At 47.4% G+C, this 25,849-nt stretch overlaps 1 long non-coding RNA gene across 1 annotated transcript; it reads right to left on the reverse strand.

Moving 5' to 3' along the window:
• Positions 1-8,583: 8,583 nt before the first annotated feature.
• On the reverse strand, positions 8,584-13,910 carry LOC142775660 (uncharacterized). Its single transcript, XR_012886904.1, has 3 exons — positions 13,708-13,910; positions 12,302-12,387; positions 8,584-11,938 (listed from the first exon to the last, which is right to left on the reverse strand). It is a non-coding gene; the product is annotated as an uncharacterized LOC142775660 (long non-coding RNA).
• Between the last annotated feature and the right edge of the window lie 11,939 nt (positions 13,911-25,849).

Genomic DNA, 25,849 nt, shown 5'->3' on the forward strand with positions numbered 1-25,849 from the left:
GTCGTCCTGCACGCATTTGCAGCGTTGATAAGAGACGCGAAGCGAACTCTTATCAGCATGGCATGACGTGATGTGCAGTCGTCATCTCTGCCCGTAACGACGACATTTTTCTTTTCTTTCCATTTCATTCGTCCGTGAATAAGTCCAGGTGACTTCTACAGAGGGCAACATTCGCTTTCACCTACACTCCCCTGTCCCTACTTTTTCGAGGGAAAAGAAGTGTGTGTGTGTGTGTGTGTGCGTGTGTGTGCGCGTGTGCGTGTGTGTGTGTGTGCGTGTGTGCGCGCGTGTGTGTGTGTGTGTGCGTGTGTGTGTGTGTGTGTGCGTGTGTGTGTGTGTGCGTGTGTGTGTGCGTGTGTGTGTGTGCGTGTGTGTGTGTGTGTGTGTGTGTGTGCGTGTGTGTGTGTGTGCGTGTGTGTGTGTGTGTGTGTGTGTAAATGAATGACATACGGCCGGATAAATTCAGTGACATCACCGCAGAAGGCATGTTTGTTCAGTAAGTGTTCAGGGTTCACTTAACAGAATGTTTTATTTTTATGTATACAGACGCTTCCATAGCCAAAGTTTCAAGGTTTCACTTAGCGGATGGCCGCGAAAACCCCTAATGTGTTCATGTTCTTTGAGGACTCTTTCGCACAAGATTTTAACAGCGTTGTTTCAAAACGTGCTTGCACATCCACACAACCCGCAATCTGGTGTCATTTTAAAAGCTTTTCTGATACGAAAGAATCATTCGTTTTCTGCCGTGGCCTGGTGCCCATCGTCTCGTAATCACCTTATTCTCCATTATTTTGGCCTACACAAGAGCACCAGGTATTCACCATTGTCACTTACACTACGCATATTCCGGGCCCTGTTTTTTATTAAAATTTTCTAATGAATTCAAGGCAACATCTTTAAATGCCACAAACGGTGAATATAAACCATAAAAGTTGAGCACTGCAGTGAAGTGATGCAAATTGTTTGGGGTGGTAGATTGTCATGCGGTTAACGGTGCTTCCAGAAATCAGGATGCGGCAAACGTTAGGGGTACAGCAAGCAGATAATACCGTCAGATACAGATGTAGTACCTGTGCTAGCTAACTTTGTGCATAATACCCACAAAGCGACGGCACCTATACTCCATGGGCCTCTTCGACTACCGCTTGATCTTAGTCGCCCACAGAGAGAAAAAAAAAAGTGTGAAGCTTCGATGACTCTTTAATTCCTCTGACACGACAAACATATTAGTTCCAACTCCTGTTTATGATTGATATGATTTGATTTATTTATATGTGGGGTTTAACGTCCCAAAACCACCATATGATTATGAGAGACGCCGTAGTAGAGGGCTCCGGAAATTAACGTGCACCCAAATCTGAGCAAATGGGCCTACAACATTTCCGCCTCCATCGGAAATGCAGTCGCCGCAGCCAGGATTCGATCCCGCGACCTGCGGGTCAGCAGCCCAGTACCTTAGCCACTAGACCACCGCGGCGGGGCCCAACTCCTGTTTATGTCCGATTAGAAAATCTCGTAATATATTGAGAACCATCACCCTGTACTCCTTAAAGGAACTCAAAAAGAAAAGCTGTAAAGATTAAGAATAGCCTCCACACAGTGCTCCAAAAACTTAATTTGAGAGAGCACTGTAGTACCTCACCAACAAATTTTGTATAATGATTCACAACTGCTCCACAGTTTGAATAAACATTAAGTTTACAGTAATAGTGGACTCACACTATTACTGTACTTCAGCGCACTATTACTTCAGCACCATCCGCGCTCATGTACGGCAATATATGACACACCCAGATATCGGCACTTTATAGGGGCTGCTCTTTATAGAGTTGCTCTCTCTTGTTTCTCACGCGATTCACGCATAAGCCCGCAAACCCGCCGATTTTGCAGGGAGAGTGTCCAGCTGAATTCTAAGGGGACCAGTGAAAAAATTAAGAGCTGCTAAGCAGTGCACGTGCAACAAAGTCGCAAGCTTCTCCATCAACGTTGGGGCATGAGCACTCCGGAACAACTGGCATATGACCCCCAAAATATGGTCGCTTGTGAAATGACGAAAAGCGAATATGCCTTACAGGATGGTACCACCTCATGTTGGAAAACTCGTTATCGTTTGTCCAATCTCCATTTTCGATTGTCTCTCTCTCGCTCTAAGTGACTCGCAGCTCACAAATGCTGTTCACTCTATATGAGAACCCTAATAAAGGACCGCACACGATAACTTTTTTTTTCTTGGGAGCTCGCTCGTCAAGCTTCTTATGTTCGCGCCTTGTCCGTTGTCGGCGTCTATACACCAGTTCTCATTGCTCCCCCTAGAGGCACCACTGTGCTCCCTCGCAGCTGCGCCCTCTCCCGTGAGTCACGCAAGCGCCACCCACACACTCGGCGCCGCATGCTCTACTTAGATAGGTGACCACTAGAGGGCCGCGTCTGTACACAGCGCTCGGGTTTTGTGCGCGTCTTTTGTCCTCGCGGGGAGCTCACTCAGTGAACACTCATCGTTACCGCTACGCAGCATGAACACGCCAGAAACAAAGGCCGCAGAGCGGCGGGTTAGCAACGCAGCAGCAGCTTGGGTATGGTGGCTTGAGCCACCATAGCTTGGGCTCGCCGCGAATACCTTGCGGAAAGAGCCCGGGAGGCCGAAGCGGAGAGTGCTCACCTTCAAGCAAACCCGGAGCTGCGAGCCAGCGAAGCAGAAGCAAAGCGGGCGCGCCGTCAAGCAAACCCGTCACGTCTTTATATGACGCTAGATGAATGTGTAGGAGGATTCAAGGTTTACCCGGTCATCTCCGAGCAAGCTCCTCTAACATCATTCATTTTCTGGATATGGCGGTGATTTATCGAAATGCATAAGCATTTCTATGCCGACTGAACGAGAAACAGTCAGTTCGTCTGTCATTTAAGAAAAATTGCTGCAATTAAATTGATACATAAAACAAAATTAAAAACGAAGGTGGTAGCGAGTTTCGAACATACGGCACAGAAACCAAGGGTCTCGCCCACTGGTTTACGCAACCACGTTTGCGGATGGTGAATATACCTGAACCAAATGAATGGTTTCGCTCGAGGCCCTTGCACTTAGGTTAAGGTGCATGGTAAAGAAACCGAGGTATTCAAAATTTCCGGAGGTCTCACTCACAGCATTCCTAATAATCATATCGTGATTTTGAAGACGTTAAATGCCGATAATTATTATTGTGGGTTTCGATCGGCGGAACTAAACACAAGGCGCTGACAAAGGGGAAAAACTGTGCTGATTCTGCCTGATGAAGTGTCAGGTAATGGTGCGCACGCACGCACGCACGCGCACACACACACACACACACACACACACATGATGGTCAACTCACTTTACAGTAAACAAGATTGCTTTGACGTGCCAAAGTAGAGCAGCAGCCAGGAATTCGTGTTCGGGGGAGGTTGTTAAAACGTGCCACACTAGTCGAAGTCGCTTAGCTACTTAACTACTCAGCAATGGTCTTGTACATATATTGAACTTTGACCAAGGATCTGTTTCAGTTTGTAACTTGACCAATATTAATACGTTACAGTAATGGCAATGTTATCGTCTGGACCATTTTCAAATGATGAAAAAAAATTCACGTATCCTCATCTGAACCTGGGCGATGTGCAGCTAGATGCAGCTTCGTTTGTCATCCATCTTCAGGGCAAAGAACAGCTTCTCAGATTTTTTTTCTTCTTTGTTTTTCTTGTGTAGTCAACAATCTTGAGGTTTGCTGCAGCAACCTGCGTAGCATTACTCCTTCAGGCGGCGTATCACTGCACATAACGCTGTGGCGCAAGCATTCGCCGCTCGTGTATAGATGCTGCCGCTGCTGAGCCATTCCTCCCGACCTCCGCGAAGCACCTGCACGCGGTTAAAAGAAGTCTCGCGCGCCGCCTTTGAAGCATCCACAGGAGCATACAAGCCCACCCCGGGTTCGGAGGCGCAAGGCCTAAAAACGATCTAACGATAATGATGGCGCGCAGAAGGTTCGCTGCGCTGAGGCCTGTCGTGGCCACGACGTCGTCATCGTTCTCGGCGAGGAAAGTGGCAGCCCGCTCGAATGCTGCAACCCGCACACCTCGAGCAGCCAACCTGGCGATGCTGCTGGGAGTGCGGCAGCATTAGCAGAAGTGGCGTCAGGACGGGAATTCTAAACAGTCGATTTATAACGTGCGTGAACTTGACACAGATGCGGATTAATCACGCTTACCGAGAGGGAAAGCGGCCGCGGCTAAGCGGTGCTCGGCACCCACGGCTGTCGCGAACAAGGTGGCGGTGGTTGATTTGTTTGCCGCATGTAGCACGCCCGCCGGACGGTTAAGCGCGTTAGGCGTTAGGACTAATTACCGCGGGACTCGGCATTGTCTTTTCGCGGTCTGCCGCGCCAATTACGCGCACCACAGCGCCGTCTGGAGTGCGCCTTGAGTAATCGCTGCGTCACGCTAGTTTTCGGGAGGACAGGGAAGTCCCTGCGTTGTCACTGCGTCCCGGGGCTTAAGAGTTTGCCGGTCTCTTGGTCTTTTTGGCCGCCGGAACAAGCGCAGCCGCCCGACCGGCCCATAAATAGAGGCCGGAAGAAAATGAAGTGGGAATCAGTGGGCACGCCGGCTGCTCGCGCGCGCTCAGCAAGAGGAAGTAAAGATGTCACGAGCAGAACGCCGAGTTGGCATTCAGTATAAATGGCCTCTTCTGTTTGTGTACCGGCAGATCGCTGGGAGCAGGTGCGCGCGCTTCGCCGAGCATACGTCGCGTCCCATTGTGCCGGCGAAACTCTTGTTTTCGGGACGTAATTTGACGCTGCCGGGGGTGCGGCGCCGTGAATTTGGCGCAGTTCTGCCCTACCGGTCTGCGGGCTCCCCACAGCTCACTACCAGAGCCACAACTAAGTACGTACGCCACAAGAAAGAAAAAAAAATCAAATCAAGCTTTATTACAACGTTCGAGATACCGAGAACCTTTGTCCAAAGGCGCTGCGGCGCATTCCATTCGTCTCCTTTCCTAGTAACATTCTCTCATATGAGCCCCTGAAAAATATTAAGTAGCGCCAACTGTGCCACTTGGCCTCAGCCTCATCTCCTATAGCAGCTGCAGCAGTGCCTTACGTACTCCAAGAAACTACGACTTTTCTACCCGGTGTTGTGAAATCAGCTTCGTTTCTGGTATTGCACTTCTTTTGGAATCACTGGTGCAGCAGGTCGGCGCACCGAACCATGTAAAACCACTGTGGAAACAGACTCAAGCACGGTCGACCACACATCGTGCACCAGTCAAGTAAACAACGCAGAGAAGTGGACAAAGAACATGGTGCTTCACGATCCCATAGCAGCCAGTGTTTGCAGCCGCCCCTTTACGAATATGCAGGCGAAAATATAAAAATGCAGCGTACTACTTGAATACGGAGATATATGTTCAAAAAGTGAAGCAGTTGAGTGCTCACGAAATAAAGGTGCAGGCAAGTATTGCAACACAATAAAATAAACAAATAAATAAATAAATAAAACCTTGCACGTAACCCTAATCTTTCACTTAGATGCCTGGTAGTGGCACTCGCACGTCGGCATTCATGTGCTCTGGTGTATTTCTGGGGCTAATCTTGCGTGTAGTCACGCTACAGAAGCACATGTTTGAGATCTGCCCCACCAGGGGCCGCTACGGTTACATCTGTTCACGAGAAAATAATCCACTGTTCCCTTGAAGGTATTTATTAAATTCTTCTTAATTATTGTATTCGTTTTTTAGCCCTTATCTTCAGTGAACTTGTGCTCCGATACATATGTATGAATATAACTCTTCACTTAAAACAAAACCATTGATTCTGTAGAAGTTTACAATAGTTAAGACCACTCTGAGCATCCTGAAAGTTGGAAGTGCGTGGCCTGAAGTGCTTGGAAGAGAAACAGAAGTGATACTCGGTGTTTGTTTCACGAATAAGCAACAGAGTTCAGTATATATTCGCGTGTGTAGACCGTGCGCCAAACCTGGCACTCCATTAAGTCGCATAAGAGTCCTTCAGTAATTTCACTGCTTGATGTCTTCCACTTCTTGTAAGGGCGATACACGCACGTACAATTGCTCCAAGGATGTATGCATACATACATCTTTGGAGGAGTTAAACGTGTATTGCACAGCATGCAGTGTGAAAAGAAAGGGAAAAGAAACTGCTCCTTTATGGCGCTTTTTACTGAAAGCATGCAAGTTAGCTTGTAACAAGAGAGAAAACCTTCCAAACCTTGCGTTCATGCTCAAGCTGTTGCGATGAAACGGACGCTATTTCCCGAGAGCCTACCGGAGGAAGGCTTTCTGTTTGTCATTAGCACGTTGTCTTTCCGGAACAGTCATTCACTTAGCGGCCCGCAAAAAAGCTTGCATTTCGTGGAAAAAAAAAAAAAAACTTTCTAAGCAGTTCTCCTGCCTTAATTTCCCTGCATCTGCGATTCTTCTACAACATGTGGAAGCTCAATCGCTATAATGTCATTCTATGTTTCAGTGATAGTAACGAATTAGAAACCGATGATAAGGTTAGAAAGACTCACATGACTTTTTACATCAGTATAGTATGTGATAGAGTGAAGCTGTTCAACGAGTTAGCAGCTTTTGTGGCCCGCAGAAACGTTTTCTATGTGATGTCAAAGAATCACGTGTCTGTGTAGTGTTGCTGGCGGGGGGGGGGGGGGGATAAATGCCTTCAGCCCTAGGGCTTGTGCCAAGTGCTTTGCATCCTCCTTAGTTGATGAGGCTCCAAATAGAGAAATAAAATACCAGAAAATTAATCCTGCGCTTAGTCAAACTCGTCCCTCTATAGGAGTCCGTTTGAGCTTTCCTTGCAAGGAATAAAAAATGAGGCGTTGGTATCTGTTCACCTTTATCTATAGAGCGTAGAACCAGCGCATGGCGTGGAACTTTGTTTCTCTAGGACACAATGGAAGGCAGACAGGTGTTAGCGGCAGCGGATATCACTCAGGAAGCCAGTGCCGTGGCGCGACGTAGATGGCAAGCTCGTCGCCGTTGACGGACATCTGATTGACGCGGCTGAAAGGGAGTGCAGTGGGCGCGAAGGCCGCTGCCCATCTTGAACCGCGGTAACGGGACCTCAGAAAGTGCCGCGGTGATGCCAGCGAGCGAGATGACCGGCAACAAAGACACCCAGCGTTTGTTTCCGCCAAGGCCGCCGACGCTCCGCAATTACCTGAGCGCAGGACAGTCGGCAGCAACTCGGTCAGGCGGCCTCGCCACAAAGCGTCCGCCACAAGACGGGCCTTGCACCCGCGCCCAAAAGCGGCAGACTCCACTTGACAGCCTCAGCGGCCTTCCCCTGTCATTGGTCATCACTTCGAGACCTGTGTATCGCTGACAAAAGCCGCGAGACGGGCGCTGGCTGCAAACACACCCACACATGGACGCCTCAACGTCTTGATGTCCATTGTGCTCCGCTTACAATGGCGAGCCTTCAGTCGTTCGTCAGGCATCTCTTATTTTTTTCCGGCACTCGGTTTCTTTTACGTAATACGCGCGAGTTATGTCTTCATGGCTATTAACGAGGACGCTGCGCCGCTGCGGCTCTATCGCGCGCACACGTATTATGCGACTAATCTCCGATGGACGCGCATCGTTCGAGGGCGCGCCATTGTGGCCGATCGGTTTTGCACGCGTGCGACGTAGCGCCGCCCTTGCAGCACTGCGCCCCCCGCGACGGGTGATGGAAATTGAATCCTCATGGTGGTAAGTAAGAGTAGGTTGGGGTTGAATGCCTGACAGCCTGGAATTCCGCGAAGCGTCTCTGGCAAAACTTCACGCACGGCATATTCCGGCCGAGACGCTTGGGAAATGGTTGTTCACTCACTGTTGCGTTCACACCAAACCTCGCAATGAAAACGCCTTTGGGAGTTTTAAAAAACAGCATACGCTAAGCTTGCGTTTGTTGCGGTCTGCTGCTACTTCCGTCACCTAACGGGGGCCCACAATATGCTCCCGTGCGATGCATGCGCAGTGACGCGATATGCTATAGAGCAAAGCTTTGTGAACCTCCCTATTTTCTTCCGCGGTTAGGTTTTAACGCATGTTAAGCGCATGTAGTGACTTGATATCACGGCAATGCGTCTCCGTACACAGTAAAAATTTTTACACCCAGAAGGGTGTAAATGAGCTTGTCCCGTGGACGACACCCTAAGGGTGTTAATTCAGCACCTTCCAAAAAGGGTGCTTTACCATGCACCCTTAGAATAGGGTGTACATGTAAAAAAACTGTAGGGTGTTAAAAAAACACCCTTAAGAAATGGTGCCTTCGATGTCCATCACTTTTTTAGCACCCTCTGAGGAGGGTGCGAGAAGGGTGCACAAGGGTGTTGAGCGCCCATGGCAGGGGTGGCGACTACTGCCACCAATAGATATCAGCATGCACTGATTAAACACTACTTGAAGAAAGTGGTCCTGTTTATCGATGGTGCACCACCTGTCGAGCTCCATTCATTGCGTGTGGGCAAAAATATAAACGCGTACAATCGTGTATGAACTTGTGCTGGATCTATATATACTTCAGTGTATATGCATAATGTGCGTTACAGAAAATGAAGCCTTGCTGCCCTTGCATATTGCGTTTATTTAATAGGCAAATAAAACATAAACTTTTCTTCTGCCACACAACTTTTTCACCAGATATACGTTCATGTATACGTACACTACACATGCAACACCTCAAATGTTTATTATATTTTTTCAGTTTCACTTTATTGACAATTCTTTGCAACATACAATTACACTGGTTTCAGTTTAGTATACTGCTTCAAGTACATAGAGACTACAAATGAAATACATGCTAATATATCCCTATAATTCTTTCAGGTATCTACAATCCCAGTGGTTTCCAGTTTAATACTCCGTCGTGTACACAATCGGTTAATAGGAATGAAATACAGGCAAATATATACTTATGATTCTTTCAAATAAATACAATCACCATGATTTCACTATATACGCCTTCATGTACACAATCGTTCCCAAGAAGTGATGCACACAAAAATATATATGGATAGTGTTTTCGAATGTATACAATCACGGTGGTTTAAGCTCTGTATTCCTGGATGTATAACAATTGGTTATGAGAAATGATGTACGTGCAATCATATACGGGTTTTCGCAGATATAACTTTAGCGAATACTTAAGAAACCAATACAATGATCAGAAACACAATAGGCTAAAAACGAACACAAAACTGAGTCAGGACACACAAAAAACAAAAGAGGTAATGCATAATTATGGCTAATGACACAGCTGGGTCACTTTATGCCAAATGTCCCAGCCATTTTGGCAACCATCTCAAATGTATTCGAAAAACTCGTGCTGCATTGAAAATAGTGAACTTCTGGAATATTTAGGAGAGGAAAAATATTTGGTCACGTGGCTGCCTTCTGAACTTTCTGGAATGCCGTCTAGGTGTTGTATGTGAAAAATTTTATTTTAAAAGCACCGCTCCTTCTTTCCATACGAAACTCCGTCTACGTGTTACGTAACAAGAGCTTAATTTGGGAGAGTTGGTTCATCGTGGTTGTGTGCTAGTCACAGCGCGACAGCTTTAGGAAGAGACAGAAAGGACAGGAAAGAGCACAGACTGTCAACTGAATTTAATGAATGTGCTACGAGCGCTTTTATACGGAGTACAAGAACCGTGTTCATGCGCGACGACACGTGTGAGCACTACAAAATAACTTTAACTGTGAAAAGAATACTCCCTCTCGGAAAGGATAAGTGAACGTGTAGTGATGCACTGAACATTGGTTTACCTGATAAAAAATATTTCTACAAACGTTAAATTGGCATTAAGTAAACCTATTCTAGTGACGAATGGGGCAAGATTGACTATTCCTGTTGCTGTTTAGTACACACACTTTTGAAAGCTTGCAAGGGGTGGAAAAGAACACGCTAATATCATATCTGCTGGCTATTTTTCTAGTTGTGAGACACGTGATGTGGTATAACATGCAAAATTTTTGGTCATTGTTTTTTGTTGGTCCTGTCTTCTTTAACTTTACTTTCTGCAGGAGGGTTTTGCAAACGGGTGTGAAGATTCTGTTGGGATACCCAGCATCTTTTAGTCTTTTAATCTGGTTTTTAAGCCTGACCTCACCCTTGTGCTAACATGACTTCTGAAGGGTGGCCTGAATACATGTGGTATCAATTCCTCTTTCTATTAATTTTGAATGCCCACTATCAAAAGGCAGAACATTCTTAGCACTCCTGGGCTGATAGCACCAGCCAATACCCCAACAGCATCATCACACTTGTTTGCGAAACCCTCCTGCAGAAAGTAAAGTTAAAGGAAACAGGACCAAAAGAAAAAGAGAATGACCAATCACCTTTGCATGTCACATGGTACTACGTAAAGGTGTCTCACAATTTTAGGAAAAGAGCCAGCAGATATGGCATTGTTGTTTTCCAGCCCTTGCAAGCTTTCAAAAGTGCATGTACTTACAGCAACAGGAATAGTCAATCTTGCACCATTCATCACTAGAATAGGTTTACTGAATGCCAATCTAATGTGTATGAGATACTGCTAACACATGGAAAAGTAAACATAGGACAAACTGGGCAATGCTTCAATGATCAAGCAAGACAGCATGCTTCAAATGTTAAGAAGGGCTATAGTAGTCTCATGGCCGGACACCGTAAAGAATGTAAGTGTAGTCCTAGGTTTCATAAAACACGGTTTTTGAAAAAAAAAGCAAGCAGAAAAATGAGAGATTTTAGAACTCTTTATCAGGAAGGCCAAGGATCAATGCATCAGTACACCTTCACTTATCTTTTCCAAAAAAGAGTATTCTTTTCTCGGTTAAAATTATTTTGTCATGGTCACACATGTGTTGTTGCAGATGAGCCCTGGTCTTGTGCTCAGTATAAAAACGCTCGTAGCACCTTCAATAAAATTCAGTTGACAGCGCTCTTTCCTGTCCTTTTTGCGATAAGATTTTTATTAAAGAAAAGAATTTCATTTTCTTACAGTTTAGGTATAATGATGAGTTTTCATTGTATCACAACATGGAGTAAATTGCATTTCAATACGGCCAAAAATCACGATTTTGTGAAATTCGTGATATTTTTTCCTATATTTCAGCAGCTTGAGAGGTATAAAGATATTTTTTCCTGAGATTATACCTTCTGTGGAGTAAGTATTCACTGCTCAGATATTCATACAAAGTGCAATATTGCAATAAAAAATGCAAACATAACAATTTTGGCTTTATTCTTGGAAGCGAATGTGGCAAAAAAATTGCACTATTATTATTGAGCTTCAAATACCTTACAGATGCACATTTACTTAACAGGTAGACCGAATCTGCTTTAGAAAAAATAAGCGGTAGTTTTAAAACAAAATTTTCCACAAACAGCACACAGACGGCATTATGCCAGCAAGTTATAAGCCAGCCACATGAACAAAACTTTTTTTCTCGCTGAAGTATTCTAGCAGTTCACTGTTTTCAACGAAATAAGTCAGCACATTTTTTTTTTCAAATACAATTCAGATGGTCGCCAAAGTGGCTGGGACGTTTGGCATGGAATGGTCCAGCTATATTTAAGCAAAATAATTTACACAAATAACAATATTTGTTCATCTACCATGAACACATTAGAAAAAGTTGTTCAGGCATTGTGACACTAAAATTTTCAGCGTCGTACTGCCTGAACAACTTCTTTGATAAACTCCAAACTCACGCCGAGAAAAAGCCGCTCAATCACGGTGGTTGTTAAAGGCCTTGCGGCCGTAGACAATGTTGAAAATAAAAAAAAAATCAACTCATCAGTGCTGTAACTCCTACCTTCTTCGTCATTACTGACACGGAACATTTTTCGGTTATCCATGTGGAGGTTCAGGAAGTAGGCTTGCTCTAGGCTGGGTCCGGGGGGTAGACTACGCAGGACGTCAGGGGCACCCTCTCATCCTGTAATAAGAGCAAATATGACTTCTCATAAAAAAATTTCGTGCTGTTCTGGCAGCACCATATATAAAGAATGTGTAGTGTGCATCCTTCGAAATGGCGTGTAATTGACATTACACTGAACTCGAAGCATACAACCCATACATTCCAATAATTTCGTATGATAAAGATAAGAGTTTTCCAGCATACAGCGAATTCCCGAAATGAGGTGAAGTGTAAGACTGCAGCTCAAAAATGGCACTTACGAAAGCCTGAACTCACTTAAGAATCAAATTCCTTCTAGGGTAGTGAGCCAGTGTGAAAAACAATTCTTAAAGTACAACGTTTAGAACATGTAGCATTACTCAAAACGCACAAGAAACTTACCTCTTCATGTACAAACAGTGAAGACATCTCTGCTTTCTCTTTTACATGAGAACAAATGATCTTGGGCGTGGCACTAGCGAAGAGGTCTGCAAAAAAAAAGTAAAAGATTTACTTACTTAAATCACGCCTCTAAAAATCTGAGGAATTGTTACAAGTCACCAATCAGTGCAATTCTGACTGCCTCTATAAGGGCATCAAAAATGAACAATTTTCTCGTTCTTTCTACTCCCACAAGACGCTCCGTCAATGGAATCTAATCCAAATTTGACGCTGTGCTTCCTATTTGCCTGCTTTCTAGACGTAGGGCTGCGAACATGTGTTTTGTGCACCTAATCTAGCACAGAAATTCGTCATCTATAATTCAATCATCTTAATTCATTGTTTTTGATAAAAGATGTGATAGCTCGTCCAGTTTTTAAAGAGTGGCGGGCCTGCAATAGGCACTGCCTTGCACGTATGAAAGCACTTCTTTAAAAAAAAAATTCAAAGCTTGCTTTCAGAAAAAGCGTCTGGCATATTTCGACAACCAAGCCCATCCTCTGATGGCAATCAGGGGCACGCTATTAGCGATTATTGACTACGAGATTTACAAACGTAACCCGTGCCTAAATACTCAGTTAAACACAATCACGCAAGTAAGAGCGCTCGAACGACACCAACGCGCGCGGACGCCGACTACGTTGCAGCAGCCATGACTTATGCTAGAGAAACCGCACATAGCTCCAACAGTCACGTATACTTTCTCGATTCTGTTATAACGCCGAACATTATCGCAGATGAAAGCGAAGCACGAAAACAGCAAACAGAAACGAGGGAAAACAACGCACGGCGATGGCCACAACAACGCGCCTTTGGAAGTCTGCTAGATCTTTCCCTGTTGCTGGTGGCACTTGTCCTAAATAGCTTAAAAGACCGAGGCACACGTGCTGGGAGCATCGCGGCATATCAGCACCTCCAACTATACCGTCTTTAAGCAAAAAAAAAAAAAAGCCATTTCGCACAGTGCGCCTTTGTACATAATTTTTGCTTTTTCTTTCTTTTTTTGCGCTTACACCTACAGAAGCACGTTGCACATATGAGTATTAATAGAAATGTTATTACGATGTAGCCCAAAGCACATCTTAAAACAATATCAATCACTTTGTGCAGTGTAGAGACAATGTGCGATCAGCAACTAATCCCGCCCTTGTTAAGTGATCACATCACTCACTGTATGAGTGATGCAGGCACTTACACAACATCGCGCATAGCAGTGTGAACTCGTTAAGTCCCACGTTTAATCGGGCATCTGCAACAGGCCCGCGAACGCATGCTGTTGTAAATGGCTGGCAGCCTACTTCGGCAGAGCTGTTGCAGGCGCCCAGCTAGCGCTGTATGATTACTATTTACGAAAACAGTACACTCACCGTTAACAGGCCCACGTTTTCCGTGTCCGCCACCCCATGGATATTACTTAATCCGAGCGTCACTTCGAACACGGTGTCATGCGTGACCACCGTTGAATATGCGCCTGTTCGCTAGAACACACACAGCGACCAAGACCCCCGACCAACGCAACGCATTTGAAAGACTGATGAGACAGAGAGGGCAACACTGAGAGAGAGAAGGAGGAGGCACTGGCGGCGGCGTGGCGGCGCCGCAGCTGTCGACGCAGGTGTCCGGTGACGCAACTCTTCGCTTATCTACGCCGCCGTTGTGGGCGACACGCTGGCCGGGTTGAGCGGAGGGGGGGGGGGGGGGGGGAGGGAGGAGCGGCAAACCCGCCAAGACGGCGCCGAAAGGCAAACGCTATGGCGCATACGGCGGACGGCCGTTAAACGCGGAATGACTCCTTGTAAACGGCCACTCTCCTTCCAGCCAGTCGCACAGCGACGCAGGTTATTTACCAGCCTCGGGTTCTTTGAGTATTTTGACGGAATGCGATTGCAGTGGGCGAAAAATAGTGAAGCAAAACTTGCGCAAAACAAAGCGCACCATGGAATGGCCAGAAACAATAATTATTTCGTCCTCGGTGGCATTAGCGGGAGAGCATCGCTACACCTTTTTCCAGAGAAATTTCTTTTTACATTGTCTGTGTCAGGCGATTCCGCGTATGGTGCCGCAAACACTGCATGCGTAGTCGAAGCTGGAACAAATTAATCCACAGTAGCGGATGCTTAGAAGGCTTGTCATGCACCACGAAACGTGCCGAGGTTGTTATAACAAACTTTTTGCTGACCACATGATCAGCACATAATTCCATATGGTTGCCCAATGAGCTAGCTAAGCACCTGTAGCAAAGGCAGTGCACGTTCTTGTTAAACGTTGTTAATATAAACGATGGTTGTGCATAAGTGCAGTGACAGCTTTCCGTGTGAATTGGTCATAACCCACGTTTTCGAGCGTAGAAGCGCCTCAACGGAGCTAATCAGTTACCACAGCAAGTTCGTAAGCAATGATGAGGTACGAAAATGTGCAGCTGTTTTCCATGTACTGAATAGTTAGTGTACGGTGCTTTGACCACCGCCATTTCTTAAGCCACCTCCCATATAGACAGACTCCCAGTCTGAACAGGTGTGGGACCTTAAACACTAAGAAGCAGTGCCCCCCCCCCCCAGCACACACACACGAAATTTGAGGGCGCACGGGCTGATGCACACGCATACTTATTCACAGGCGCACACACATACACGTATACACACATACGGCAACACACACACGCGACCGTAAACGCACGCATGCATGGGCATACACATGTGCACAGGCACGCTTAACACAAGCACGGACTCACACATACACGCGGCACGCACACATGCACGGGTGTACACACAATCGCGCTTACACGCGAACACATGCGCAGGCTCACGCACACACACCCATACTCGGGCGAACATTATGTTCCTGTATATAATCCACAGCAAACATGTAGCTTATAACCAACGCTAAGGTGAGCTTTCGTAACGTGGATTGCAGTTAATTGCCATTATAGATGAAACGCGATTTGCTTCTGCTGGCATTCTGCTGTATTCGGAGAGCACCTTCACACATTGTAAGTCAATTAGGCCGTCATTTAACGCAAGGTCCACATACTCGTGCAGTAGCTACGCTGCTCGGCCGCCAATCCGAAGGTCGCGGGTTCGATGCCGGCCGTGGCAGTCGAATTCAGATGGAGGCGAAAAAGTAGAAGCCTGTGCACTGCGCGATATCAGCGCCCATTAAAGAACAACAAATGGTCAAAATCTCTAGAGCTTTCCACTACGACGACCCTCATAATCACATCGACGTTTTTGAGACGCAAAATACCAAATATTATAATTATGTGTTCTTCTTATGCTGCATATTCCATCTGATGAATCGTCACCTACACCCTTCTCAGGCACAAAAGCACCCTTAGAGCCTATTTTAGGGTGCTATCGAGGCAAGCACCCAAACAAATGGGTGCTTTTTTTTCAATCGACCATTTATGGGTGTTAAAGGATGTTGCAAAGGGTGCTTTCTCGTAAAAGCACCCTTTTTACACCCTTTTGGGTGTAAAAATTTTTATTGTGTATTTTACCCGGGCAAAGGGTTACTAGACGCACAAAGAAGGCAAACAATGTGAGTGCCATCTAGGAATACCACAGACATTTTGATTCCTTCTGAAACAACGGACCATGTGTTTGAGACCCCTCACCTTTCACGATCCGGAATGTCTTGCTGGGTGCTTTTTTTCTTTGTTATCGAATTGGCTGACGCATTGATTGATATGTGGGTAAGGTCCTAAAAGCACCATATGATTATGAGAGACGCCGTAGTGAAGTACTCCGGAAATATTGACCACCTGTGGTTCTTTATTGTGCACCCAGATCTGAGCACACGGGCCTACAGCATTTTCGCTTCTATCAAAAATGCAGCCGCTGCAGCCGGGATTCGATCCCGCGACCTGCTGGTCAGCAGCCGATTACCCTATAGCCACTAGACCACCGCGCCGGGGCGAATCGGCTGACGGAAATATTAAGTTGCGAGGGTCCATATAATAGTCACGAAACAGTGACCAGTTGCTGGAGACGCTGTAGATCAACTACAACATCATATATTTCATTATCGTGCATAAAAAGAACAGTAAACATGATTTTGGCGATAAGAAAGGGCACGAAATGTCTAGTTAGAACGAACACACACACACACACACGTGCGCACACACACACACACAAACACACACACAAACATAAACACACTAAATTGCTTACCGCGCTTCCCAATCTCTGAAGGTTTTATCACAAATACAGCAAACAAACGGGAATAACAACGAAGTGGTGAACGTCATGCATTTAAAGACGCATCATCGCCTTTTCACGACAAACGAGTGACTCAGCCCGGCTTACCTGGACGAGGTATCGTAAATAGCGATGAATTAACGTGTCACAACATCCGCACAGAAATTGCAGCCCTTGCACAGCACCGAGAATTGACGTTTTCGACCAGCTATAATTCTCATCACAGCGCGTGGGAGCACGTGAGCTCACACATAATAAATATGAACATCATGCCCCGAAAGAAGGGCGGGATTTCATATTTTAGTGTTTGCGGGACCGGGGGGAGAGGCGCCCCCTTGAAATGGCCATTTCTCGCTCTCAATGCTAAGGCGCAAAATATTTGGGGGCGAGGGGGGGGGGGGGGGGGCATGGGCTCAGTTTGCCATCTGCTGGCTACGCCACAGTCTTTGTGGCATTTTCGGTGTATGTATCATTACTCGCGCCACAAAACGAAGAGGACCATGCCTCAGCGATGTCATATTACAGCTAATCAGAATGATTTAACAGGAAATATGAATAGGTATTGGCGTACACTGCTGGTTCATGATATCTATTCTCTTATATTGAGCACTCTAACTCTGCTGTGATGAGCATCCGTCATATGTGTACTGCACACATATGACGGATGCTCATCGCAGGGCACTAGAGAGACATTTGTATAAGCATGCGTTCATGCGCATATCGAACAACTTGATGTTTCTTAGTTGGAGTTACGATGTAAGAATAACAAGCTTGGCATATCCCAAATCTGACTGATCTTGCATCTAAGCAGAAGCTTAAAACACCAGGCGCATAGACACAGTTGTCCTTTCTGATCGCTACAATGCTGCAGCCATGAAGAGAATTCTCAACTCATATTCGTCCCGCTCCAGAGCCCTCCACTACGGCGTCTCTCATAATCATGTGGTGGTTTTGGGGCGTTAAACGCCACATATCAATCACTCAATATTCGTCACGCCTGTGGTGCGTATACGTACGGGGTGTTTTCTGTGCTGTACACCATAGTCCATAGCCATTCCAACGAGGGTGTATTCTCAACGTCTGTGGAGGTGACTTGGACGATTGAGAAAGCAAGCTTTGTTAATTCAAAGTGTTAGAACCTCGAGCTGTTTGTAAAAGTGCGTCGACGAGCTCTCTATCAGGATTTCGCCGACTCGCGCACGCACTTCCCGCGAAAGAGCCCTCTTTTTGGTCGCATTGAGGCTCACCTGCGTAGGTGCGACCACATAAAGTTGCCCACGTAGCCAGGTTGCCCGGGCAACTGGCGCCGCGCGAGTGAAACGGCGGGGTGTTGCAGGGTACCTCGGCGGCGGCCGCCGTGGACGGCCGAATGCGCACACACGCAAACCGGGCAAAAGTCGGAGCAATCCGCTTAGAGAGCCAACAAGATAACGCTCGGTCGCACACCGCTCCTCGACGGGCGAGATCCGTCAAGTCACGACAACTTGACGGCTACGCGGAGGCCGGCCAAGCGATGCGACAAACGCCGGCCGACAAGCGCGCGCCGAAACGTGCTCGGAATACGGCGGGCGACGTCGGCTGCGCGTCAGGAGTCGTCAGGGAATCGTGATCGCGCGAGGAGAGCCGTCTCGGGGATCCCGGCGCGACGCCGCCGATCCTTGTCAATCCATCATGAACCCGCGCGGCGAGCCCGCGTTGCGTGGACAAGCCAGTCAGCTGCCCAGGTCCACTTTGTCACTGCCACTGGTGCCCGCGGGGATCGGCCGGGCGTTCCTCCGCTCGAGCGGGGGGTTCTTCGGAAACCCGTTTCTGAAGTCTCGGCTCCGAGCAACTGGACGACGACATGTGTCTCCCGGGTTCGCTTATTTTGCCCGCCCTTCGGACGGCGAGGCTCGGCGGGCCAAACCGCGTCGGTGTAGTATGTAAAGGGTGCTGCTGTTGCGCGGTGCTATTTCAGTAAGACAAGCTATAGACGATGCTTGCGAGACATGACGTCGAGGCCGCAGCGTTTCGCGACCAATTATTAGGAAGGAGGACGGGTGGTCGTGCCAGCCTGGCTGCAGTGCGGGTGTACGATGCTTCGACTCGGACGACATGTTTCGGACGTTCGCCATTTCAAATCGTTTCACGAGAGTACACGACTCGATGAACTGCGCGATGCTCTAACGGGTGCTACCGAACAGCCAAAGATTCGGTGAAATGTGGAAGGGAAGATTTTTTTCTTTCTTTATTTTCGATGTTTGCATCTGCCTGGTAAAAGGTAGATGAGGCAGTGTTTCAAATAACGATAAAAACTCACATGGTCTTTTACGTCCTCGCCCGAGAAGACTCGTAGGTGAACTTTATCTTCTTTTTTCCTCTTAGTTGTTGTGATGATATTCTTCCGCCCCTCACCCAAAAAATCCCTGCATTTAAAGCGGTACTGTCCTGCCTCCAGGATTAGAGGCATTGCAAGCTTTTTGCATATCACCTGGCTTTGCGTTGCCTCTATGATCGCCACTCCATTGACCAAGCGACGCTGTCATGTGACAACGTCAGCGCGCGAACTCACGTTATATAGTATCACTATGACGTCACGTAGTTTGGAAATTCGTGGCGCAATACGGCGACGTCGTCGGGTGAGGAACTTTCGCACCATTCGTGCTTACGCCGCCCACAGTCAATTTTCGTGTTTGTCAATCGAAGCACCTATGGCTGTAGCCTTTAAAACATGTTTCTTCGTGGGTTCTACGTGCCAAAGACAAGAAACGAGTATGATGCACGCCGGGGCCCGGAGTGATTTTGACTATACGGGGTTTTTTTAGCTTGCATTGACACCACACAGTACAAGGACGTCTAACATTTAGCCTCAATCGCGAAATGCAACCGCCATCAAAGCCGTGACTTCCGCGGGTGAGCCGAGCAAACTGCGTCAGCGTTGCGGCAGTGTTCAGAATTGTTGGTGAAGAGCTATCGATTATGAATATATTCTCTTGAACGCGTGACTTTCAGAAGAACATTTCTGAGAACGATGGATAGGCTGAACAGCACAGTTATAATTGGGCCCTATAGCACACAAGGTGGTCAATATTTTCGGCTCAACAAAATTACCTCTTGCCTCAAATTCATTCGCTGACATCTAGTACTAAATGGCTGGAGTTCTACACAAATGTAGAAGCAAACCTTTTTTGTTGTCAGAAAAATTCGAAGCAGCTAAGCTGAAGTAGATGAACATTTATGCGACAATGGTAGCTCCCACTTTATGTCTCGGTACGTTGACTTCGGGCGTTGGACCATATGTATATGCACCTCTTTTTTTCTTTCTTTTTTTTTTACCATGTAGAGTTTTTAAAAACCGCCTATAACATATACTATTATCGTATTGTGATTGAGCTCATTACTTCACGTGGACAGGAATGTTTTTTTTTCTTTTACTTGCACAAAAAAGCCATTTTAATTGACTTTTTAATTACTTAAGATGACTTGGGCGTTGTAGAGTCATTGAAAATATTAAATAAATAAATAAATAAATAAATAAGTAAATATATGCATTTTACGAGGCAAATAGTGTTTAAATATGCATGTAAAGTACTACGATATTTGATGCTTGCGGCCTTCATCAAGCGTTCACATAGCACTCCCACGATTGGCCAGGGGCAAGTTATTCGGCGACCATAGCTGGCCCCTGGTCCAGCCCGTTAGTCGGAGCCGGACGTTCGAGAACTGAAGAGAGACCATATACGTGCACAAGATTCCGACACAGGTCCATGCCCACAGTGGGGCATGCTTGATAATCGCGATATCAACGACTAATCACTAGAAAGAGAATCAACTTTATTGAGCTCGAAGATTCGATAGAGCTCGCCACAAGGGTACGGCAGTGCGCATAATGTTCTTTTCTGGTCCGCGCAGATGTCCGTACAGAGTAAACCATGAATAACTGGCCGTATGCGCACTGCTTCGATGGCGAGCGAGGAAGAGTGGACAAACAGAAAAGAAGGGAGCGTATACAGCGGGCATATGCGGCGGCGAGTTCCCAACCCGTTTGCGGCTCCCTGTGACGGAAGCCATCCATCAACACTGCGCTCTGATCCCGCGGCGGATCGAGGCAGGGCCCGATTCGGGCGCCTCACAAAGACTCTCGTATATCGCGCCAAGCTCGCTCGCAGTGTCGGAGAAGGCTGGCAAGGGGCCGAGCGTGAGCCGCACTTTCCTTTGCCCACCCATGTCTCCTTAACGGGGTGTATACGCGCAGCCGTCAATTGACGCATCAATCGTGGCGCATCAAGAAAGAGAAAAGAAAAAAAAAAAGGGGTGGCCAACATTGTGCGCCGTCGTCAAAGGCGCCGACAACGCGAATTCACGCTGTGCACTGCGCCTTTTGTAAGGGCGTAAGGCCGAGCTGGCCAGTGAGCGCGAGCGTGCGTGTGTGTGTGAGCACGAACACGCACGAATACGCGCCCGCCGCGCTCAGGCGAAGAGTTGCGGCCGGCCGCGCACACACGTACGCTGAAGAGCGCTGTCCCATGCATCGAAACACGAGCAAGACGCGCAGTGATATTGCCGGAAGCGGGTCATCCGATCAACGAGCCTGGCGAAAATTGCTCCTTCCCGAGGCCTCCCGGAGTATCAGCGAGAGGGGGGTGGGGGTCACTCATCGTACGTGCGGCGGCGTTGTCAGAACATCTTTTTTTTTATTATTATTAAGGCGCATCTGCAAACAGTTCCATTCAAGAAGGCGACCGGTACATGCTGCCGTGGCCTTGCCGCGATTCTGTTGTGCATTTGCCAGTTATTTGCTCTACGATCACGAAGTCGCTGCGGTGGCGTACATAGTCATGCTCGAGCGAGCGAGCCGGAACTGCCCTTCTTGCTTCGGCTGCCTTTTGTGAGATGGTGGCTTTCCGTAGCCTTCGAAAACGGGTGGCTCGTTCTTATTTTCTGCGATACGGCCCGTGTGCAGCGTCAAATAATTCTATATACGAACGCGCAACGTTCGTGCTGTGAGGCCACCACCGTCGAGAAGTTTTGTGCGTGGGATGGTGCTGAAGGTCCGTGATCTATCGCGCCGAACGCTTTCGTGCGCAGCGGCAGACCGTTTCGCCAAGTGACGAATTCCCCTCGATATGCCCCTTTCCGCAAATACGCATTGTGTCATACATCGTATGCGACTGTGTACAGATGGCGCACGACTGCCTTGACGCCTAAATGATTTGTGAGAATGAGCGATGCGGTGACAACTGCATGGAAGTATCGGAGAAATGCTATGAACTGAGGCAAAAAAAAAAAAAAAGAGGGGATGAAGGGGGGTGGCAGTGTACATGAGAGTTAGGACACCAATTTACGCACCATTCATTGTTTTTATTCTTATGAAATATCCACTTTCCTTACAAAAAAAGGTAAATATAAAAATAAAACGTGCGTGTGCGCTATTGTAAAGTGCATTACTCGATAGTAGCTGCAAAACAAAAAAGAAATGAAATAAATGAAAAGGAAAGATGGCGTAGCTAACGGTAGCCAGGTACCCATGATGAGATTTAAGTATATATGGCTGCACTACTGCACTACTAGCAGTCAGACACTGAACTTCAGAAAAGACGAAGCCATTGATTTTTTTGCATGGCGGCTGCTGAGAAATGAGCTTGATTTATGTTTAAAGTAGCTGTTTGTTTCGAGAATTGGACAAACAAATAAGTACAATATACGGCGAATAATGTGGGGCTTGCTGACAAGTGGACGGTGGTCAGTAGTGAGGGTGGTAGGATCGAGGTGTAGTTAGAGAGAGAGTAGAGAATACTACTTGGAGATGGAGATGATAGCTCGCCTCCCTGAAGTCACTTTCAGGGGAGAGAGATTGTCACCCGGTCGTACACACCGGCACTGTTATAGGTTCGGTAAGATTGTGCCCCGCACGTCGACATTTTCGAGCTTACAAGATGATTTATTGCTTTGTTTCGTGTCACAACTCTTGTAATTCATCATCGATGGACGAGCTTCCTACTTCCACTCACGTTTTTTTTACGAGTTTAATATCATATACCTATACTCTACATGTTTGGGAGTATGGGCTCTTTCAGCGCCTTTGTGGGGACTCGCTCGCTGGATTCCGTGCCAACTGGTTGTGCCCTCGCGATCTCCGACGTCAACGTAGCTCTGGCCGACTGGGCTGGCTCTACGTCATCTCCTGACGCCGATCTTCGACGACAGCGTAGCTCTGACCTACTCGACTTTCCCTACGCCAACTCCTGACGCCGACAAGAGCTCTCGCCAGTGGGGCCCCATCCTCAGACTCCTGCAACCATGTCCAACTTTCCTGTCTTCTCCTCACTTCCGTCGTTCGCTGTCCCTGCATCTCGCTCTCTCCTTCCTCTGTCTCTATCTCTTTACCTTTTAATCCTATCCTTTTAATCCCTTCTCTACCCCCATCCCTCGTGAGCTACTGTTGAGGTGTCCTCCACCTGAGAGACAGTTACGGGGCTCACTTTTCTCTCTTTTTCATTTAAAATCACTTCCCCCTCAGCACCTTTGTCTTCACAGGGAAGGGAGGAAGGCAGGCTAAGCTTTTTTGGGGACCGAGTTAAGCTCATTACTTTGTATATAATAATAATAATAATAATAATAATAATAATAATAATAATAATAATAATAATAATAATAATAATAATAATAATAATAATAATAATAACAATAATAATAATAATAATAATAATAATAATAATAATAATAATAATAATAATAATAAATGTGTCACCAAATTTCCATACAGCGTGACACTTGCCTTTTAAATATTTCGTCTTTGAACTCCCTTCAGCACGGGAGCTCGAAGCGGGGTCCACGAAATACCCACTCCCGCACAAAATTAGTGCTACAGAGAGCGATGTAAGTATACGTAGCCGCTTGTACTGTACAGGTATAGTCAGATTAGGCGCGTTAAATAGTTTCGGTTACGCGGATCCGAACAGGTGAGTTTGCAAGCATTGCATTTTCGGCTACCCTCTTTCAGTCTTATGACAAAAACCAATAAATCAATAAACTTTGCACTTCATTTATTTGACATCTCGTTGAACTAGTTGTCAAATCGGTCGCTCAACTGAGGAACAGAGTGAGTGAGTGAGTGCATTGCTGATCGATCACTTCAACCTATATCGAGAAAACGATTGCTTATGGAAAATGTGTGTAAAGAGGTGATCTTAACTTCGGAAGTACACAGCCGTCTGACAGGCTTTATCTACGCGGCGCAGGTTGCAAATGGAGGCCGCGGAGTAAGAGCCCCGTATCCCCGTGGTACCGACATGCTTAGGTCAGTCGAAAGTCAGTTCCCAACGGCCTGTGCATCAGATACGTAGTGTGACACCCGTGCATGCGGGATGAACGTCGCCACGAACTCTACGCCTTCTCAGGAACACGCCTGCTGCAGGCTCGAAAGCACCGTTCGGCGCAACGCTCCCGAGGTCTAATTAACAGCGACACCTGGTAAAACTCGGTGCAACTCAGTTAACAGTGCCGACGACACGGCAAGATTTATCGAAGGCACGCCGAGAGCGCGACACGCCTCCGGCGAACGGGTTTACCGGATATCAGCTAACGAATGGGCAGTCAAGGGGCGCCATCGTTTCGCCCATCTCTCAGAGTTCCTCGCCGAGGGTCCGCACTCGATGAGCGGCGCCGGTTTGCGCCTCGCTCGGGAGACACGCACCTCCGATGGAGCGCGTCGTGGGCCGCCGGCGATTGCGTCTCGCTGACAGTAGTCGGTCCCTGCGCAGTACCACCGCCCAGATTTCGCGAAACCGATCGGAGGGACCCCACACGACTCGAGTTTTGCGAGTGGAGATGCGTACTCGGCCGCTTGACTGTCCGTTGGATTCCTCTCCGATGCGCGATGGGGATAGTGAGCATGACGACGATATGTCATTTGGGGAAAGGCATCTCGCTTGCCGCATGAACGTTACTTCCAGGGAATTCGCGCTTGAGTTATGGGCACGCAGTTGATTTCAGTGATGCGTGCATGTGCATCTGCGTGGCTGTCGGTATATATTATATCAGTTGTTATGTGTGTGCCTTTGAAATTGGTGCAGTGATTAGTGAGCAGAATGATTTCTCTATTTACGTCTATTTAAGGGTGTTCTGAACTAAACTTCTTCGTGGAGCGTACTTTTAAGTGTGCAATCTTCTTGTCAAACAAATACAGCTAAAGATCTTATCTTATTCCGACTCCTCCCCAAACACTCCGTCCTGCCACCATGGCAACGAATACTTTCAATCGCCTCCATGAACGAAAATTTAGTCGTCACCGTTCTCGTCGCACAAACGTGGAACGCTGCTCTGGCTGACGTTTCTCGCACTCTGCCAACAGCGCAAGAAACACCTGTTTCGAGGCGTGTGATGTAGAGAGACACGAAATGTCCCGAAAAGCTATCGGGTATGTCGGCCTCATTCATCGACAAAAACTACCACGCGCTTTTTATATTTTTACCGTCTAGTCTTAAAGCTCCGCCTACACCGCTTTCCGTGTAAAGTGGCTTTTATGCGCTGCAGTGTTTTGTCAGTAGTACTGTTTCTTTACGAACAACGTTGCAGTCAATGAGACTGGGTCCACGTGATTTGGGATTAAACTCACAAAAAATCGAAAGCCAAGTGGCTGGCGATAAGCTTGTCACACAGTCCTCGAGATTGCTCCCGCCCGCCTTTTTGTCGATGATCGCGGTGGAAGGGACGCAATTAGGAAGGGAGAAGAAGATGCAAGATGCAAGAGGCGAGCGTGCAGGCAAATTTCCGCGTGGATTAGCAGCGGCGGCCGGGAGTCCATTCTGCGCGTTGGCTGCAGGAGCCAGTTGGGCGTGCAAGGCCCAGATCTGACAGAGCAATTTGCATCCACCGAGCGAATCACTCGTTGGGCGCGCCTCGCGGTGGTCGCTGCGGAAGACCGTGAAAAGAGCAAGCTGCTGTTTACGCTTGCTCAGACTTCCTGCAATATTTGGCTTGGCCGTCTCCCCACCGGCCACCGCACGCTTTTCGTTCGGCTGCAGCCTCTTCTGTTGGCACGACGACGACCCAGTGACGTCTCTGCTCGCGTGTCCGCTGGGTGGCGCCGCTCCTATTCGCGTGTGCGCGCGCGGGCTTCTTGACAGACTGGCGGGGGATCGCAATCCGTCAATGACAGCGAGAGGCACTCGGCGCCAGCGTCTCGGGTTTTTAACGGTCCGCGCGCGCCGACCCTCGCCTGCGCGCACCCTTCTCTCAACTCTGCGAGGCGGCGGCAGCTATTTCTAGAGATGGACACCGGTGCTAAGGGCGCTAATTAGGAGCACCCCTCACGCGTGGGACACGCGTGAGA

This window comes from Rhipicephalus microplus, chromosome X (genome assembly GCF_043290135.1).
Source record: "Rhipicephalus microplus isolate Deutch F79 chromosome X, USDA_Rmic, whole genome shotgun sequence".
NCBI classification, from domain to species: Eukaryota; Metazoa; Arthropoda; class Arachnida; order Ixodida; family Ixodidae; genus Rhipicephalus; species Rhipicephalus microplus.